This window comes from Salarias fasciatus, chromosome 15 (assembly GCF_902148845.1).
Source record: "Salarias fasciatus chromosome 15, fSalaFa1.1, whole genome shotgun sequence".
In the NCBI taxonomy this organism is placed as follows: domain Eukaryota; kingdom Metazoa; phylum Chordata; class Actinopteri; order Blenniiformes; family Blenniidae; genus Salarias; species Salarias fasciatus.
The window spans coordinates 2,205,118-2,219,528 of NC_043759.1; the positions used below are offsets into that span (position 1 = coordinate 2,205,118).

General features: G+C 43.5%; 1 long non-coding RNA gene across 1 annotated transcript; it reads left to right on the forward strand.

The window, feature by feature from the left end:
* Window positions 1-8,985: 8,985 nt before the first annotated feature.
* On the forward strand, window positions 8,986-11,627 carry LOC115402462 (uncharacterized). Its single transcript, XR_003933110.1, has 6 exons — window positions 8,986-9,052; window positions 9,412-9,738; window positions 9,830-10,099; window positions 10,238-10,321; window positions 10,474-10,566; window positions 11,416-11,627. It is a non-coding gene; the product is annotated as an uncharacterized LOC115402462 (long non-coding RNA).
* Window positions 11,628-14,411: the final 2,784 nt, after the last annotated feature.

The following is a 14,411-nucleotide window of genomic DNA, read 5'->3' on the forward strand; positions in this document are numbered from 1 at the left end:
AGCCTCTGCAAAACTGCTTGTTGGACATTAAGGCTTGGATGACAGCTAACTTTCTCAACCTCAGCGAGGAGAAGACAGAGGTCATTGTGTTTGGCAAAACCCCTCCAGCACTTCACACCAACACCCTGGGTTCTCTCGCCGGTAACTGTAAGTCAGCTGTTAGGAATCTGGGCGTGGTCTTAGACAGTTCTTTTAAGTTTGAACAGCAGATTAGTGCAGTTGTCAAAAGAAGCTTTTTCAACCTGAGGACCTTGGCAAAGATTAAAGCGTACCTTCCCCAGCAGGGTTAGAGCAGGCCCTGCACGCCTTTGTCACATCTCACCTGGATTACTGCAATAGTCTGTACACCGGCATCGGAAAAACCCAACTCCACCGCCTGCAGTTAGTCCAGAACTCGGCCGCTCGACTCCTCGCCTGCACCAAAAAACACGCTCACATCACCCCGGTTCTCGCTTCCCTCCACTGGCTCCCCGTCCGCTACCGCATTGATTTTAAAATCCTCTTAACAGTCTTTAAATCTCTGCACCACCTTGCCCCACCGTACCTGGCTGATCTTCTCCTCCCTTTCACCCCGTCCAGAGCGCTACGGTCGGCTGACCAACGCCTTCTTGTCATCCCCAGGTCGAGGCTGAAAACTCGGGGGGACAAAGCCTTTTCTATAGCGGCCCCTCGACTCTGGAACTCCCCCCCCCCCACATCCGAGCAGCCGAGTCCGTAGGGATTTTCAAATCTCACCTGAAGACATACCTCTTCTCGCTGGCCTTCAACTAGGTTTTAGTTTGCTTTTATTGATTCTTTTCATGAATTTTGACTTTTATGCACGTTTTTATGTCTTTTTTTTTTTTTATTGCACGATGTGAAGCACTTTGGTGCGGCTAAACCGTCTGTAAATGTGCTCTATAAATAAAGTTGACTTGACTTGACGTGTGTGTTTGAGAGAAGAGGGAGACAGCGCTGATTGGCTGTTGCCTGGGTGACAGGATATTATGGGCTGTCGTCTCTATGACAACGATGCGCTGATTGGCTGAGAGAGCGTGCATGCTGCTAGCAAGACTGGACGGTCCGCAACAGTGTGAAACACGAGTCGTACCGGCACTTTGCACGCTGTTTGTTTACAAGCCACCAGTAGAAGACCGACTCTGACAACATGGCATGCTCGAAGTTGACCAAGAGAAGAAAAGTGGACAATGAAAATTGCTGTTTCAATGAGGAATGGACTGACAAATATGCGTTCATTTTACCACCTGCAGGTACCAAACCTATGTGCTTCATATGCTTAAAGATGGTTGCTCTGATAAAAAGTGAAAATGTGAAACGCCATTATGTTAAAGAGTTTTGAAGTGTTTGAAGAGAAGGTTCCTCCTAAATCAGAACTGAGAAGGGGAGAAATGAACCGGTTGAAGCAGTCATGCCAAGAGTCAAGCAAGGTTATTGTTAACTCGATGACACAACAAATTGCAACAGAGTGCTCACTCAGAGTGTCGTGGGTGTTGGCCAAACATAAGAAGCCATTCTCTGATGGAGAAATAATAAAAGAGTGTTTGACTGAAGTGATGGCAGCAATGTTCGAAGGAAAAGAAAAGGAGGAAATGACAACAAAAATCAAACAAATCCCACTCTCAGATTCATCAACCACAAGACGCACTGAAGTACTGGCTGATGATGTGAGTAAACAGCTTTGTGACGGCATAAGAAACGCTGAATGCGTCTCCCTCGCTGTGGATGAGTCCACTGACAAAACTGACACAGCTCAGTTGTTGGTGTTTGTCAGATATTTTGATGAGGTTAAGGGGGACTTTGTTGAAGATGTGTTGGGTCTGACAAACCTCACTGGACAAACAAGGGGGGAGACATTTATAAAGAAATTTTAAAAAATTCTGAGTGAAAAAGGGATAGAAGTGAAGAAAGTTGTGCCAATTGCTGCTGACGGAGCTCCAGCCATGTTGGGGAGAGAGAAAGGACTGGTTTCGCGTCTGAGAGAACAACACTCTGGCCTGATATCCTATCACTGCATAATCCTAATTCATTTTTGATTCCTGCATTGTCGTTTCTCAATCAACATTGGGTTTTATCATCATATGAGCATCAGTTTTAAGCGGCGGGGGCAGTGAAGAAAAATGCATTAAGCTAAACAACTAAATAGAAAAAAGTTAAAACAGACAAAAAGATGCACAAATAAATTAATGATAAACCATCAGGCATGCTAGAGGAACAGAAAATCCAGAAATGAGTCACCTCACTGACTTCAATCGGCAGAACTCAACGTTGGTGCATCACGAACGACTCCATGTCTTCTGAGACTCAAAGTCTTCTCCATCTGGAGATTCACAGCTTCTCTGTTGCTCCTCTGGATCAGCTCTCTGCACAGCTTCCGACTCTCCTCAGCTTCTGCTGATTGATGGGTACGACGGGCAGAAATTCACCTCGGCTCTCTCAACCGTTTTGACTGCACTTTGCCTTTTGTTTTTGTTTTTTTTTTTTTGGTTTTGATTTGTTTTTTCAAGAGTTCACTGTCACCTCTGATCAGCCACGTTTCCACAGGCGTGTTCACCCTGTCTGTGAAACGTGGATGTCTCTTGATGAGACTCTGTGCGACCTGCTCCATCTCCTCATCAGTAACAGACTTCATTCTGCACAGTTTCCCACACTAAACCTTTGGGATGGTTGCCTTCAACTTGGGATGGGACTAGAGGGGTTGTGCTTTCTCTATCAGCTGGCCAGTGGATGCGGGGAGTCCCTGGGAGAGAGTCGACCTCTGAGAGCTGCCGTCAGCAGGATCACAGGAGTCCCCATTAGGCCCTTTACTCTGCAGGCAAACAGAAAGGGTCAAAGGTCAAATCCAAAAAGTCGAGATTTCTAATTCAGTGGCAATAACTTGCTTTAAAATGACTCAATGTCTGCAAACCACTGCTTGATGAAAGAGTAGGAAAACAGGACCAACAGGAAGAAAACCAGCAGCATCCAGAGTGACTGTCCATCTCAGACACTTCAACTCAATATTTCAAAGACACATTTTAACAATGGGCAAAGACAATACAACAGAAGTGCACCGACTCCAGCAAACCAGCAGACACTTATTTTCTTTGCAAGCTATCTTGAAACTTTATCTCTTTCATTTGAAATGGAACATTTCCTTTTCATCCAAAAATACAAATGCGCAAAAATGTAAATTCAAAGTTTCACTGTTCTACCTGTGGATTCTGGGTATCCTCCTGGTCTGAGTTTTGCTTAAATTTTCACTCGTTTCAAAGCACAAATCCAAGTTGATGAATTCAGCACTTTGCCTGGAAAAGCTTGTACGAACGCCGTGCACACTCAGGACGCACATATCTGTGCATGAGCACGGTTTATAAATGAGAAATTCCTCCAGCATGCACTCCATGGAGTCTTGAAGCACTCCACACATTGATTGAGGAGCACTTTTTAGAAGCAAAACTGTGACTAATTGCGAATGTTCTGTAACTTTTTTGACACTGTTCCAGTTCCTGCTGTATCTCACATCACATGCTGTATCACTCATCAGGCTGCCATGAGCTACACACAAACACAACATGAACAAGAAGTTCTCACTAGTTCAAGTTTTATGAATGGAGCAGTGTGGACTGGGGTTTATATTTTTTCTCCATAAAGAGGCTGACAGCAATTCACCTCATGACAAGAGCAGAGTAGAACAAAACCTCTTTAACGGCATGAAGTTGTCCTCATTTGAAGCGCTGTCCTTGGTGCTGAAGACACAAAAACAATCAGATGAGTCTTTACTCCAACAATGACTCCCTCTGACATGACAGAAAAGTGAGGCTTTTTTCAGATGCCTTCAGTTACAACAACGTGTCCCAAAAGAGCTTCAGACAAGAGAAACAGCAACACGAACAAGCATGCAGTGGCACCCCAAAGCACCCAATTAGAAAATCTGCCAAGGGACTGGAGAGGGAAGAAGACATACTGCACTTTATATTAAAGTCAAATAGGGAAAGAAATGAATGGCAAAATAGCTGAAGAGCAATGGGAAACCATGTGCCGAGATCCCAGTTCAACTTCCTGTTCTATGTTGGCGTTGCTCCTAAGATGGGAAAACATTCTGCTTTGAGACGTCGTTCCTGTGTGAGTGATGGAGCCAGTCACCACCATCTGCTGTTTTGGTGAAATATTTCAAATATACTGAAAAAATGTGGGATTGTGAATTCCATTAAGTTTTCATTTTCTTTATTTGGTGACCCGTCAGGAGACGTGACAGGAGACACCAAATATCTTTTGAAATTGCTTGGTTTTGTTTGTGTTTTCTTTTCATTTGTTTTCTTTTCACTCTTTGCTGTAAATGAATTGAAAAATGAAAATGAACTCAAGGTGTTCAAAAAGAAAAGAGTATAAAATTTGTATATTGTTCCCTCATGAAGACATAAAAAATAACTCACTGACATAATAATAATAATAATAATAATAATAATAATAATACATTTTACTTCAAAGCGCCTTTCAGGGAACTCAAGGACACTTTACAAGATTAAAACAACAATGATAAGAACAATGCTAATAATAAAATAAAATCATAGGTAGCAACACAGCAAATAATGACGATAAGGATTTGAGAATAGTAGGAGAAAACTAAGTGGAGTATGCAGATCTGAACAGATGGGTTTTAAGTCTGGACTTGAAGAGGGGCAGAGAGTTCCGATTACGGAGGTCCGGGGGGAGGGAGTTCCAGAGCGGCTGAAGGCCCCGCCCCCCATGGTGCTGAGGCGAGCAGGGGGGGCACGGTGAGGTGGATGGAGGAGGAGGATCTGAGGGAGCGAGCTGGAGTGGAGATGTGGAGGAGGTCACACAGATATGGGGGTGCGAGGTTGTTGATGGCCTTAAAAGTGTACAGAAGAATTTTGAAATGAATCCTATGCTTGACCGGGAGCCAGTGCAGGTGCTGGAGGATGGGGGTGATGTGGTGGTGAGAAGGGGTCTTTGAGATGATTCCAGCAGCTGAATTTTGGACCAGTTGAAGTTTATGGAGTGATTTCTGTGGAAGACCGAAGAGGAGAGCATTACAATAATCGATACGGGAGGTTACAAGGCTGTGGACAAGGATGGAGGCAGCGTGAGGAGCGAGGGAGGGACGGAGGCCATTGATATTGCGGAGGTGAAAGTAAGCAGACCGAGTAATGCAATTAATGTGGGACTGGAAAGAAAGAGTGCTGTCGAGGATGACACCCAGACTCTTGACCTGAGGGGAGGGGGAAACCGAGGAGCTGTCGATGGGAAGAGAAAGACTGTCAAGTTTAGCAAGTGTGGATTTAGTGCCAACCAGGAGGATTTCAGTTTTATTGCTGTTTAATTGGAGGAAGTTTGCAGTGAACCAAGACTTAATGTCAGAGAGGCAGGAGATGAGGGAGGGGGGTGGGAGCGTGAAACTGGACTTGCAAGAGAGGTAGAGCTGGGTGTCGTCCGCAAAGCAGTGGAATTGAATGTTGAGTTTGCGGAAAATATGGCCAAGGGGGAGGAGGGAGATGATGAAGAGGAGGGGCCCCAGGACTGAGCCCTGGGGGACACCTGTGGTGACTGGGGAGAGGTCTGATTTAAATGACTGAAGCTGAATGAACTGATTGAACTGACATGACGGTGATGGAGGGAGAGAGGCCGTTTGTGAAACCACACACCTCTGAAAACACCAACCGGCGCCTCGCTCCACCCGGTGTGTGGAGGTGAAGGAGGGAGCGGTCGTCGCTGAACGTAGAAAACTCTGTCATTAATGAAAAGCTTTTCAAAGAAGCTCCATCTTAGCTATCTTTAACCAATACCCCATAATGAGAAAGTGAGAATTTTAGTTTTTCAAATTTTGTAAAATTATATTGAAAATCAAACTCTGAAATATACAGAAGCGTCTCCTCCCGTTGCTCTGACTCTCAGAACTGAGCTCAGCTGTTGTGAAGCCAACTTGACTGGAGTCCACCTGTGGTCAGTTCAACTCATTAGGCCTGATTTGGAAAGGCACACACCTTTATATATGAGGTCCAGCAGCAAAAATTGTATGTTTGAGCAGGAACAAAGTCAGAGAAGTAAATAGTTAAATGAACTCAATGAAGGATTCACTTGTGACTGAAGCTGTTGGTGTGAGGAGATGCTTGTGTCCTCCTCCTCCTCCTCCTCCTTCATGTGGACACATGAACTGAGTTAAAGTCCTGCTCCAGCCCTCTTCTGCAGCTCTTTTTGAACCTTCTAAGTGGTGTTCAAACTGTGATAATGGAGTTTTTAGCCACAATCACTGAACCTCAGAATCAGCTTTTATTGGCCAAGTTTGTTCATGACAAACACGAAATTTAACTCCGTTTTTCACTCTCTGTGATAAGAAGAAAAAAAGTTGAGCAAACAACAACAGGATATAAGAGAAGAGAGAGAAGTACTGGAAATTATGTTCGAGAAAGATAATATTAATGAAACTATGAATATTCTGAAGGAAGTCCTGTGCCATTCCAGAGCTCATTAGCAAGTGAGCTGACCTTAAAAGAGTGAGAACCCGCAGACACTCTTCCTCACTCCCACACACACACACACACACACACACACACACACACACAGTGGTGATAACCACTGAAGTGATAACATTTCAATATACTGACTCACAGACTGAGCAAATCTGCAACCAGGGCAATTATAATAGGTTCGCTTCGCGACTTAAACAAAATCTTAGAAAAAGCTTTTATCTCCACAGATTGGACAAATTTACTGACAAACAAACTGCAGTTTGAAAGTCAGAGTGGATTCAGATCACAGAGACCCACATCACTGCACTAACAGAGTTCATCCATCAAATCAAATCCAATTTCATTCAGAGAGCTAAAGAATGTTCAGACCAAGCTAAATGTAAAATGTCTGGTAATCAGGAGAACAGCGAGTTCAGAATATTGGCAGATGACGTAAAAGTAGAGAAAGTTACTGAAACCAAGTTTTAAAACGCACATGGCTTTCTGTGGAACCCTTCCTCTGCTCTTTTCTACAACAGGAAATGCAGCGCCATGTGTTTCGCAGTCTTGATGTCAGAACTGCTCCTGACTGAGAAACAACTTCTGTGATTTGCAGAAACAACATTATTGTATTCTATGGCTTTTGTTTGTTAGAAGTGGTATAGACTGCAATATTCCATGTGTGGAAACGGATTCCTGTGTAAAGCTGCATTGAGTTTTGACATCATTTACATTCAAACACCAGGAGAAACGACATGGCAATGATGGCTCAACTACAATTCCTTCTAGAAAATGTTAAATGACAAGCATTTTCTGGAGAAGCCATCTATGATGAAAATGTTCAATCGTGCAGGACATGATGTTACATTTCCAGATAGAGAAATAGAGGAAGTGTTCCATGGAACATCCTCTTCATTTTGAAATTTGAGGCATCTGATTCCAAGAGTGCATTGTAAAATCTTGACTGGAGGTGCTGTGTTGGAAGAACAGGAAGTTCAAAATACCTCAGTTTAATATGGAATCCAACGGGAGCAGTTTCTCAGCTGATTCTGAGGCCTTATTTTGAGAGAGCCATTTTCTCCTCTGAAATACCTTCTGGGCCAAAAATGACTTTAGCCTTATTTTATCCATCTTCACACAGAGTCGATAAACCCAGAATCATGCAAATCTGAGACGGGCCGTCTCCGACCTCCAGAATGGTTTCTGCCGGAGTTTCTCAGAGACAGCTCACTGAAAGTTTCAGAGTCTACAGTGGAAATGGGAAACATGTCCTCAACAACACAAACAGTTCAGCAGCACTGAGTCCTGTCTTTCTTTGCCAAACCCGAGGGGAGAGCACGTCCAGTCAGACAACACCTCAGCCGTCTTCCGGCACTGCTTGGTCGGCTCCGATGTTGCAGGCCTCCCAGCAACCTCTCAGGTGGTCTGGGACCTAGATGCATTAGCACAGCCTTGGCAAAAGGCCTCCATCATGCCTTCCCACTGTTCATTCTGATCTGACGGACACCACAGAGAATTGTTCAGGAGGGTCACATGCTGTTGCTGGTGGCCCCATTCTGGACAGTTCAAGCATGGTTTCCCGTGCTGTGCAGACTCTCTCACAGTGAACTGTGGTGCCTCCCCAAAAGGAGAGGTCTGTTGTCCCATAACGGGCATCAGGTTTGGCCTTCCAATCCTCATCGACTACGCGAATGTGTTTGGCTACTGAGAGGCCCGAATCATGCAGCCTGACATGCTGGAGTTACAGATGGCACAGTTGTGAGCCACCACCTGGTGCTGGCTTTCTCACGGAAGCTCTGAGGCTTCATCCCCCGAGTGTCCTGCAGGCTCCAGCATGAAACCTGCAGTCAGTGCTGGAGGGCTTGTGTCAGCCTCCCTGTGAGTCCTTGATAACAGTGGAGTGACAGTGGGGGCCATGCGAGACTGAATTTTCACTGGCCACTACCTTGGCGAAACGCGTGGGTGAGGTACACACTTTGTCTGTCAGCCCATCATACCTGAGGTGGCATCCAGATGTTAGGAATGTCACTCTAAGACTGACCGTTGTCCTTTTCGTAAAGGTGCTCCCTCCAGGCAGTGCTTATCCCACTGGACCGTGAACACCATTTGCCAGTCTTATCAGGCGTTGAACCACCCTCTACCATCGGACGTGTGCTGCCACTCCACCAGGGCGGTGTTCACATCTTGGGCTGCTTTGAGGGGAGTACCACGGCACTTTTTTTTTTTTTGTTTTGCAGCATGTTTTGCAGCATGATCGCCGCCACTCTCCATCCACTGAGCGTGCTCCTTGGCTCTGCAGAGGATTCTCAGTGAGGTTTGTCTCCAGAATTCCTCGTAAACCTCTGTTACACCACAGGTCGTGACCAGCTTTGGTCGTGCAGATTTCATCATCTCAGGTAGACGTTCAGACTTTCTGTCAGCTATACAAGAAAATGAACATTACTCATGTGAAGATGAGGAAGTGAAATTAGTGAAACTGTAGTGGGTGGACCGATCAGCTTAAAACCAGAGTGAGACGAGAACTTGAGTGAGACGAAGCAAGACGACGGCTGAAGTCAGACCTGTGGAAATGTTTCTATTTTACCTCTTTGTGCTTCAGTCTGCAGGTAAGTGCTCAGATTACTGGAAAATATCTCTCAAACACCACTTCAGTTTTCATTTTGATGTATTTCAGGAGACCAACATGTTGTTTTAATTAAATCTGCTCAGTTTCACTCAGAAAACTTCAGCGCTTGGTCGGTTTTGTAGAAGTAACTGAGAATCAGTCCTCCACTGGTTATTAGTTACTTCTTGAAGGTAGAGGCGTTACTTTAAAAAATGTAATGAATGAAAAGTTACTGAATGGTTGACAAATTATGTCTTCAGTTACAATCGTTCACCGCGAAACATCATGATACAAAGTAGTGAGTTTATGTTGTTAGTTTGTTTTACGGTAAAAATGAAGAGTTTTCTTCTTTTTCCTCAGCAGTGGCGGCATTTGTTCAGAGAGCAGGAGAGGACGTCACTCTGACTTGTGAAAATAAGGTAGAGGGTCAACGGAACTGTAATGGGACAAAGTGGATCTATTTTCCTGGAAACAGTTATGTCGTGAAGCTGGTTGAATTTGGGAAGATTAAAGACTACAGTGACATAACATCAGACAGAATGAGAGTTGCAGCAGATTGCTCTCTGATTCTGAGGAAAGTCACAGAAAAACAAGTTGGTCATTATTATTGTGGACAATTCAAATCAGACAGTTCAAAGCAACCCGTTCTAGTTAGCTGGTCTTTCGTGGATCTGTCTGTCGTCAACAGTGAGTATTTATAAGCTGTTTGAACCTTCACAACAGTCGTGACCACAGAAAAAAATTCTAATTTGTCTCATTGTGCTGTTTTTTCCTTCAGTCTTGACTGAACATGAATCCGATGACGAGGAGACACTGAAATGCTTTGTGAAGTCTAAAAAGGAAAACTGTGAACTGGAAGTGAAGTGGACGATCAAAGATCAGGATATTGATGAAGTCAACAGTCAGATAAAGACAGAAAAGAATGGATGTTCTGCCACTGTGACTCTTAAAAAGTCACATTATCTTCACCCACTAACACACTTCCTGAGCTGTGAAGTGACTGACAACAGAACAGGAGAAAAGCTTCGTTTCAGTCCTCGACCCTCAGGTGAGCCCAGTCAGGAACAAAGACTCCAATCAGCAAAAGAAGAGTTTCTTTGATGGATTTATCAGTTTGAAAAGCCAAGATTTAAAAATGAGAATGAAATCTGATCCGTTCTGTGTTCTCTTGATTTTCTTTGTTCAGGTGACACGAAATCAACAATGAAACCAGAAAGCTTCACAAAATCAGCTGGAACTGAAACCAATGGAGCTTCAGCAGATCCACAAGGTAACGACTCCATTTACTGTATCAGTTAAATGTGCTGTGTTGTGCTTTTGGTCTTCAAAAGAAGCGTCCAGTTTACTCAGTGGCTCAGATGGGTCATCACATTGGAAAGAGATCTTCCAGAGGTTTTCATTGGTTTGCTATTGTCTTTCCAGGCTCCTGGTGGATGCACTCGATTGTCGCTGTGGGTCTGATTGTACTCCTGATCACAGCTGTGGTGATCATCATCAGGTGGAAAAGGACCAAAGGTGAGAACTTGAAGAAAACCGACTGGAAATCAGCTGGAGTTTGGTTGTGACGCCATTTTAGTTTATGTCTAATCGGGATGTTGACCAGAGAGAAATCAGCTGTAAACCCGGTTTAAAATGAGCTTCAACCATCAGTAAACTGGTCTGTCACCGAGGACTTTAGAAAGTGTTATCGGTGTATGTTATTTCAATTTGACTAAAAATTCAAGTTTAAATCAGGTTTAAATCGGTCTACTACTGGTGCAAACCAGCTGTAACCAAGGTGGAGATCGGAGAGTTATCCTCAGCTGTTTTTATATCGCATTTAAAACAGCTACTGCTGGGACAAAGTGCTGTGCAAAGTCAAAAATACCAGTTCAAGTGCAAGATAAAATGCTGTAAGAACTGCTAATCTAAAACAAACAAATAACAACAACAGAAAAAGACATTAAAAACAAATAACAAATAAAAGAATCTAAAAATGGACTCTAAAGGTCAGAAGCAGCCAGTGGAGGGAGGCCAGGACTGGAGTGATGTTCTCCGGCTCACTGATCCAGTTCGTAGCCACTCTGCAGCATTTTGGACCAACTGGAGACGTGCGAGGGACGACTGGCTGACTCCAACATAAAGTGCATTACAGTAATCCAGCTGAGATGTAATAAATGCTTGGATTACTGTCTCAAAGTGCTGACGGATGCCAGCAGTCTTTTGAACAATGACAAAAGATTCATCTCAATGTTTGAATCTGTGATTTCTTCAGTGGGTCAAAGTTTCAAAGCAACAAAGATCTGAGCTGAAAGATGGTGGAATGATCCTCACGATGAGTCCATGTGAAGCTCTGATCAGTAATGTCCATCTTCTCTTTCTCAGGTTCCTGGTGGAGATTAAGGAGAGACGGTGATATATGCTGATGAAGAAAGCTCTGAGAATCTACGTCCCTTTCCCTTTATCCTAGCATTTTGTCAAACCATAGTTTTTTCAGTCACATTAGACTGATGAAAACTAATCATGTTGTTTCAACACTGTTTTTCATGTAATACCAATTTATTGTGAAGTTATAAGGTGATTTTATCATCTCCAGTGTACCTGACTCTCAGCTGTAACTCCAAACTGTTTTCTTAATGGTAATATTTTTATAAAATTTTACTTTGATGGAATTTCACTCTGTCTCTCTGTTCATTTCAAGTCTGTCATTCCAGCTTGATTTCCTAACTGTCCAAATGTGCCGATTTTTTAAAACTGGAATGAATTTGTAGGAACATAGAAGAACAGTCATTTTAAACGTGCAAATATAAAACGATAAGTGGAAAAACCAGAAGTGCATTCCCAAAAACAGACACAAAATATTCCCTTTTGCTATGAACTGAACTGACTGGCTTTCCAGTCTGCACTGTGGGGATTGTTTCACAGTATTTGCGGCATTTTCAATGCGGATTCACAAAAGGAAAAGTATCATCAAAAATCAAGCCTGCATTAACAGTTTTCCCTGAGAATTTACAACGGCTTCAAGGCAGCAAATACAACTCTGCAGGTTGTTTAATTTGACTCCAAAAAGCAAAGGAAAATGAGTGCACACACTATAAACTGTCTTTGCAACAGGTGCTCACTTGAAATTAGTGGACAGGAAATAAGAGAAATGTGATCAAATGGCATGAAGTTGTCCTCATTTGAAGCGCTGTCCTTGGTGCTGAAGACACAAAAGCAATCGGATGAGTCTTTACTCCAACAATGACTCCCTCTGACATGACAGAAAAGTGAGGCTTTTTTCAGATACCTTCAGTTACAGCAATATGTCCCAAAAGAGCTTCAGACAAGAGAAACAGCAACACGAACAAGCATGCAGTGGCACCCCAAAGCACCCAATTCAAAAATCTGCCAAGGGACTGGAGAGGGAAGAGGACATACTGCACTTTATATTAAAGACAAATAGGGAAAGAAATGAATTCCAAAATAGCTGAAGAGCAATGGGAAAGCATGTGCCGAAATCCCAGTTCAACTTCCTGTTCTATGTTGGCGTTGCTCCTAAGATGGGAAAACATTCTGCTTCGAGACGTCGTTCCTGTGTGAGTGATGGAGCCAATCACCACCATCTGCTGTTTTGGTGAAATATTTCAAATATATTGGAAAAAAATGTGGGATTGTGAATTCCATTAAGTTTTCATTTTCTTTATTTGGTGACCCGTCAGGAGACGTGACAGGAGACACCAAATATCTTTTGAAATTGCTTGGTTGTGTTTGTGTTTTCTTTTCATTTGTTTTCTTTCCACTCTTTGCTGTAAATGAATTGAAAAATGAAAATAAACTCGAAGTGTTCAAAAAGAAAAGAGTATAAAATTTGTATATTGTTTCTTCATGAAGAAATAAAAAATGATTCACTGACATGACGGTGATGGAGGGAGAGAGGCCGTTTGTGAAACCACACACCTCTGAAAACACCAACCGGCGCCTCGCTCCACCCGGTGTGTGGAGGTGAAGGAGGGAGCGGTCGTCGCTGAACGTAGAAAACTCTGTCATTAATGAAAAGCTTTACAAAGAAGCTCCATGTCAGCTATCTTTAACCCCATAATGAGAAAGTGAGAATTTTTTGCAAATTTATTGAAAATGAAACACAGAAATATACAGAAGCGTTTCCTCCCGCTGCTCTGACTCTCAGAACTGAGCTCAGCTGTTGTGAAGCCAACTTGACTGGAGTCCACCTGTGGTCAGTTCAACTCATTAGACTTGACTGGAAAAGGCACACACCTTTATATATGAGGTCCAGCAGCAAAAAGTGCACGTTAGAGCAGGAACAAAGCCAGAGAAGTCAACAGTTAAATGAACTCAGTGAAGGATTCAGTTGTTACTGAAGCTGTTGGTGTGAGGAGATGCTCGTGTGTCCTCCTCCTCCTCTTCCTCCTCCTCCTCCTCCTCCTCCTTCATGTGTACACATGAACCGAGTTAAAGTCCTGCTCCGGTCCTCTTCTGTAGCTTTCTTTTAAACATTCTCAGTGGCGTTTAAACTGTGATTATGGAGTTTTTAGCCACAGACTCAGCTTTTACTGGCCAAGTTTGTTCATGACAAGCACGGAATTTGACTCCAGTTTTTCACTCTCTGTGATAAGAAGAAAAATTGAGCAAACAACAACAGGATATAAGACAAGAGAGAGAAGTACTGAAAGTGATATGATAGAATGGGAAAATAAATATAAGTATAAACATTCTGAAAAGCAGGAAGTCCTGTGCCATTCCACAGCTCATTAATACCGTATTGGCCCGAATATAAGACGATGTTTTTTTCCAGAAATTGCATCCTCAAAAGTGAGGTCGTGTTATAATCGCGGACTTACGGTAGATGGTCAATACGCATCCGCGCCGCTAGATGGAGCCAGTGGAGCGATGAAATGAGATCAAATGATCTGATGAAAAATAACGGATCAGCTGGAACAAAGGGGCTGAACGCTGGACAACTGAGCAACAACAGAGGAGAAGCTATGATACCAACTTTAAAGGACCTATATCATGCAAAATCCACTTTTTAGGGTTTTTAGCATGCCCCACAGTTGAATTCCCTTTAAAACCAGCCCCAAAATGTTATTTCCTTTCATCCACGCATGTCTGAGTAATCTCTCTCAGTCTGCTGCTCTCTACAGCAGCCCCTCCCTTCGGGTAGAAAACAGCTTGTTTGAAACTCTTCAAACCTAAGTACGTCACAAAGTTGAACTCCTCCCATCACTCTTCTCCCACCCCACCCCCGCGCAGACAACAGCCCACTCTCCTCTGACCAGCAGCAGCTGATTCGCATTTTCCACTGAGGAGACCCCCCCCCCCCCCCCCCCCACACACACACACACACACACACACACACACCACCACCACCACCACCATCA